The 6,562-nt window shown below is 41.7% G+C and overlaps 1 long non-coding RNA gene across 1 annotated transcript; it reads right to left on the bottom strand.

Annotated features, from left to right (window-relative positions):
- Positions 1 to 1,214: 1,214 nt before the first annotated feature.
- LOC135451321 (uncharacterized) lies at positions 1,215 to 3,933 on the bottom strand. The gene is made up of 3 exons (XR_010441276.1): positions 3,904 to 3,933; positions 2,301 to 2,488; positions 1,215 to 1,916 (listed from the first exon to the last, which is right to left on the bottom strand). It is a non-coding gene; the product is annotated as an uncharacterized LOC135451321 (long non-coding RNA).
- Between the last annotated feature and the right edge of the window lie 2,629 nt (positions 3,934 to 6,562).

Here is a 6,562-nt window from a genome sequence, read left to right as displayed (position 1 = left end):
ACATTTAATTGCAATTATACCAAGCCTTGTACTTTGGTAACAGCCTTAATTGGGTAGCAGGAGCAGCAGCTGTAAGAGGATTCTTCCTCAGATCTCTGCTAGGAAATCTCTGCTGCTCCTGTTGGCAGAGTGGGAGGCTCAGGAAGTTGGGCAGAGTGAGTAAGGTCCATAAATGATTCCTATGGAATTCATTTATTGATTCCAGCCTTTTTTTGCTGTGAAGGATTTCATGGTGGGAAACAAAGCCAATGGTCTTTACAAGTGTGTTGAATGGTATTTTGCAATGTGGAATTGCCAAGGCAGGAAAAGACCTTCCAGGCCATCGGGTCCAACCATTCCCACTAATCCATGGCCTCAAGTGCCACATCCACAAGTTTTTTGGACATTTTCAGGGCTAGTGATTCCCCACTGCCTGGGCAGCCTGTTCATTCTAATAGCATACATTAATGCTTTTTTCCTAAGTTTTCAAGTCACCATTGGGAGCCCACTAATTTTACTATTAGAGCCCCTATTAAAATATACAGGTTTCTTTAAATTGACTTAACTGTCATTACCTAAAGGGCATAGATTTTATAAAAATCAACCTAAAATCTGGTCAGGCGATTAATTGTATCTCCTCAGTCTCTGGCAGAGGATCCAATGTTTTACTGGCATTTGTCAGGGCAATAATTTTTAATTTTGTGTTTTGTATTTCTAGAACAATAAAATAAAAATGAAAATATATGACAATTTTTGAAATAAGGAAATAATTTAACTAAGTAGCAACAATGATATATATGTATATATATGTAATAAATCAAATTAAACACAGAAAAAATGAAAGCATATAAAATACAAAATATGTTTCTTTATATCAAATGAAGAATAATATTTTTCACTTTTTTTCACTTTGTTGTGCAGCCTTTGAGAGACACTATGCTATTTATACATGTAATTAACCCATAATAACCTGTCTTTGGATTCACTTGGTCTTCTACAGAAAAAAAAATACTTCTATGTTACCTTTCTTTTTTATTTGGAGTTTCTTTTTTTTAGGAAAATAATAATTTATTGTCAATTAGACCTTTATCATTGCCCTAGACATATCAGAATTTTATAATCCTCTGTGTCACTGTTAAAGATCCCATTGATTAATTAGTAGATTTTTGCTATGTTAGAGGAAAGAAATATAGATTTTATTTTTAAAAAAATAATAAATGCATATTTTTCTTCTATTAAGCCTACTTTAGATGACAAACTAATGTGAACTACGCATGTACTGCCATGGCATGGAGCAATTTTAGCCCATTACCAGCAATAATTTCTTGTAAATCTCAAGGAAAGCAGGAGCAGTGGTCTCATTTTGTACACATGGACATGGCTTAAACACAGCAAAGAAAGGGTTGAATAACTTGAATGAAGGAGAATCACATTGTGGAAGTAATCTCTCTTTTTTTGATCATCATTTTAATTCACATTCTTTTTTTTTTTTCTTTTTTTTTAATGCATAATGTTTTCACACCTCAAGAATTCCAAAGAGAACTTGCTGAAGTAAATACTTGAGAGTGTTTCAGAAATAAAACATCATCTTTGTGTCTAAACGAAGGGGAAACTGGACTTTGTATTTGTTCTGTCAATCCTTTTTGCTCTGCAGCAGTGCCTTGAAATATTCACAGTAAAGACCAATTTATGAACAAGAATCATTAGTGTAGGATGCTCCAATATAAGGCAGCCCCAAAGCTTTGGGGTCTCCTCTCCCTGGAGTCACAAACCATCAGAAAGCTGTGGCTGCCTTGTAGCACTTGGAACCTGTGGTTTCTTCACATCCTCTGTTCCAAATCAGCAGTAGAAAAAGCCCTGAATTCCAGAATTTCTGGGAAACTGTGTTATCTGAGCAGATCATGGAAATTTGGGGATTGAAGCCTCTGGTTATTTGCCTAGAAGGAAAAATTTACCTCTATGAGACCTGGTCCATGAAACAAATCAAGAGAGAAGCAGCATAATTCCTATAGCCTCAAGATTAGTTTCCTATTTTCAACAACACTGTCTGGGGGAAGAGGAAGAAAAAATTGAAAGGGATTGAGCAGCCTAGTCTGGTGGAATGTGTTCCTGCCTTTGTCAGGGTGCTGGAATGAGATGGTCCTCAAGTTCCTTCCCATGATTCCATGATTCCATGAACTTCAGCAATCTTTGTCCCAGCTCGGTTTCATGCCCTGGTGCTGTCACTGCTGCTGTGTGCTTATCCCAGCCAGGCTGTGCTGCCAAGGCACTCCAGCCACCCCGCAGTGTTCAATATTTCTAAAACTGAGAGCACTCTTTACCTCACAGAGCTGAGAGAGTCTTTGGCCTAAGGAAGCAGTAACTGTGTCCCTGTGGGATACCAACAGTTCATCAGTGTGAGTTTCACTCGTGCTGTCACTCAGATTTGCAGTGATGCCATGCTGATAATATTTTATCTTGATGTTCTTTTTATTTTATTCCTTTCGGCAACATACAGTGCCAGCTTGACCTGAATTACCAGATTAATAAATCATATTAATAAGACATGAGAAAGTAAAGCAGTCAATCACTTACCAGTCTGGAGGGAACTTAAAAACAGAAGATTGGTGGCAGTTCTCAGGTCAGGTACTTCTCGCTCATGTCCCTGCATCCCTGCATGTCCCTTACCTTCCTACAGCCCAGGCAGCACGAGGGACAGGACCACCACTCATTTTGGACTCAAGCACAGGAACACATCCCAAGCAGGAAAATTCATACGAAAGTTAACAAGAGTTTAGGTCATTGCCATTATTTTCATCAAGTTTCATGGAGATTAAAAGTCATTTTATAGCCAGTTGCTAAAAGATGCTGCATATATTCTGTTGTCAGACCTGAAAGTATTCTATTAACTGGTGAAATAATGAATCATGGAGTCACAGAATATCATGACGGGGAAGGGACCCACAGGGTTCATGGAGTCTGACACCTGTCCCTGCCCAGACACCCCAACAATCCCACCCTGTGCATCCCTGGCAGCATTGTCCAAACCCTCCTGGAGCTCTGGCAGCCTTTGGGCTGTGCCCATTCCCTGGGGAGCCTGGGCAGTGCCAGAACCCTCTGGGGAAGAACCTTTCCCTGATCTACAGCCTCACCCTGCCCTGGAACAGCTCCAGCCACTCCCTGGGTCCTGTCCTTGTCCCAGAGGACAGAGGTTGGAGCTGTCCCTGTGCTGCCCCTCAGGAGAAGGTACACTATCACAGCTCATCATATCAAAGCTGAACCCCTTCCTCTGTAGAGGTCAACACTTGTCTATAAAACTTCATAAAATTTCTCATTGTTTTAACTCTCCATATAACATGAAACATATTGGAACCAACCTATCTGATTTCAGCTTGCCTCTTTCTTATTTTCCTTCTCTAAAATCCAGATAAAACCACATAATAGAAAATTTTATTAATATGTTGGTGTAGTGACACATAAATGAGTTACCTGAGAGGGTGCATAGCACACATTTTAATCTACCTTCCCTCCAGTTTGCCATGGCACTGGTCAAGTAATTGAAGCATGTAACCTGCCCTGCTCTTAAAAATATGAACCCTGGGAACTTCCAAATAATTCAGAAGAAAAGAAAAAGAAAAAAAATAACAACAAAAATCTTCAGCCTCAAAAATTTCTGCCCTAAGACAAATTAGAAGGCCTTATTATTCCTTTTGGCATAAAGTTTCTGGTAGTGACCTTGATACTGCTCAATAACTTCACATCCCAAAATTTTCAGAAAGAGCCTGGGTTTTTCTATCGAGTTTCTTTCTGTCCTGGAAATAAACCAAAAGGTTATGTGGAAAATATAAGACCAGGGTGGAGCACACTGAGTGCAAAATAATTCAGAGATTGTGCCACTGTTACAGCTAAAAATAGGATTAAGGGAAAATAAAAGCTGTCACTCACACGTGCACATGTCGAATTCTGATAGACCAGGCCCAAACCAGTCAATAACCAGTAGAAGTTGTACGTATATATTTGAATAATGATTTCCACCTGACAGGATTTCCCCCACCATCTGTTCCTTCAGGTGAAAGCAATTCCTTACTGCTGTGTAATTCCTGACACCTTTTCCTTACATATTTGTGGGCATTTTAAATGTAAATACTGATTTCAACACTACACAATATTTGTAATTTATGGGTCTTGAAAACGATGTCTTAACTACACTGCCTGTGTTTTAAACTCACTTTACATTCAGTGGTGATGAAGTGTGAGACATCCATGGTTTGCCATCAGCATGGGGAGAAGCATTCTTGTCCTGGACTCATTCCCCAGGGAACTCTTTTGACCTTGCTTGTTAACAGAGGGTTTGTGGTGAGATGCAAATAAATGTAAATTGTTAACTCAGGACTTCTCAGCACCAGGCAGTGTAGTGGCCTTGTGTACATTCCAACACTCCAAAAAAAAACCCCGTAACCCAGGCTGTCATTTGCATTCATTAATCCCAGATTCTGAATTTATTGCTTTATTCTGAATTTATTGCCTTCCGCCCGCCTTCCGCAGCTCCTGTACCTGGGAGAAACCTGCCCGGAGTAATTAATGACACACTGCTTAATAAAATAATGCAACTCAGGCCCTAAAGTTCTGGTACACTTAAAGAACCGTAGGAATGCTTTTCATTCACAAATGGGGTTTGGCAGGAAATGGAGAATTCAGTGATTTACTGAGGAAGCTGGAGCTGTGTCCTGCTGTAAGCAGCTCTGTGGGCCGTGGGATGCGCTGCTCTGGCTTTGTGCGCCCTTCCAGTTGTGACAGCTTGTAGCCATGATATTTTCTGAAAAATCCTTTCCTTGGGATTTTTCTCCTGAGAAGCTGAGGCCTCAGGAACAAAATGTAAACAATGGTTATCTGCTGCTGTGGAATGCAACAGGTGCATCTCTGATTGGTCTCATGTGCTTGTTTCTAATTAATGGCCAATCACAGTCAGCTGGCTCGGACTCTGTCCAAGACACAAGACTTTGTTATCATTCTTTTCTATTCTTAGCTAGCCTTCTGATGAAATCCTTTCTTCTATTCTTTTAGCATAGTTTTAATATAATATATATCATAAAATAATAAATCACCCTTCTGAAACATGGAGTCAGATCCTCGTCTCTTCCCTCATCCTAAGACCCCTGCCAACACCACCACAACAACTGGCTGATTTCTGCTGTAATTGGGCAGCAGTACTGAGTTTGCCTGAAATTTGATCCTTATTTAAAATACCCAAGAGGAAGATGTAAATGGAGTTGTAGGAATGGGGCTGAAGTAGCCTGTGCTGGAAGTGTTAAAATGAGTCTCAGTCAGAACGAGCTGTGGCTGCTGACTGGGATCCATCCCTGATATGTGCCCTGTACAGAACAGCCTTCCATAAGGATCTGAGCTGTCTAGCACTTTAAATGATTATTTCTCCACTGAATACATTGGCAAAGGGTGGGGAGGCTGACTTGTTAATCAGGTTCAGGGCTCAGGGGAACTCCTTTAAGGCGTGTCGCAATAGAAGAAAATTGGATGTGTTGAGGAATTACAGAATCACAAGGAGGTTTGGGTTGGAAGAGACCTTAAAGCCCATCCAGTGACTCTCCCTGCCATGGGCAGGGACACCTTCCACTAGCCCAGGTTGCTCCAAGCCCCATCCAACCTGGCCTTGGACACTGGCAGGGGTTTCTCTGGGCTTCTCTGGGCACCCTGTGCCTGTCTCCCCACTCTCACAGGGAAAAATTCCTTCCCAATATCCCATCCATCCCTGCCCTCTGGCAGTGGGAAGCCATTCCCTGTGTCCTGTCCCTCCATCCCTTGTCCCAATCCCTCTCCAGCTCTCCTGGAGCCCCTTTAGGCACTAGAAGGGGCTCAAGGTCTCCCTGAAGCCTTCCCTTCTCCAGGTGAACACCCCCAGCTCTCCCAGCCTGGCTCCAGAGCAGAGGGGCTCCAGCCCTGGGAGCACCAAAGTGGCTTTCACATTACTTTTTCCAGCAGATCAAAATCTTTCTTGTGTTTTGCCCCCTAGACCTGGACACAATTCTCAGGGTGGGGCTTCAGAAAAGCAGAGGAGAGGGGAAGAATCACCTCCCTTGAAAAGACTCTTGCTGGAATCCTACATGTCCTATAGAGAATATTTTCAATCCATTTTACAAAGCTGTGTCACAACTGCACAGAATTGTGTTGATTTTACAGCTCATATACTTAAGGACTATTACAGATTTTTATCCTTTTTCCTAGTATGAAGAATCATAATGAAAATAACTCATAAAGCTATTGAGGGATCTTCAGATAAAAGCATCAAAGCCAGAATTATTCAACAAGCTCAGCATCCACAATCAGGTAAAGGGATGCAATCACCCTGTGGCACTGATTCCTTTGCAGTGAGTGGCAAAATCCCCACAGATTTCAAGGGGCTGTGGTCTCAACCTGCATGTCCCAGTGAGCTCATGTTTGGGTTATGGAGCTCTTTGAACATTTGCCTAATGGGATTGCAGTGGCTGCTGCTGAGAGCTGAGCACTGCTGCAAGGCTGGGCCCAGGTGCCTAAAGGAAAATCTGATTACTCTGGAAAACTTGGGCAGTGGAAGGTGAATAATACTTCC

Source organism: Zonotrichia leucophrys, chromosome 8 (assembly GCF_028769735.1).
Source record: "Zonotrichia leucophrys gambelii isolate GWCS_2022_RI chromosome 8, RI_Zleu_2.0, whole genome shotgun sequence".
NCBI lineage: Eukaryota > Metazoa > Chordata > Aves > Passeriformes > Passerellidae > Zonotrichia > Zonotrichia leucophrys.
Note: the sequence above shows the minus strand (reverse complement) of the source record. Positions and strands in the feature narration are given on the sequence as shown.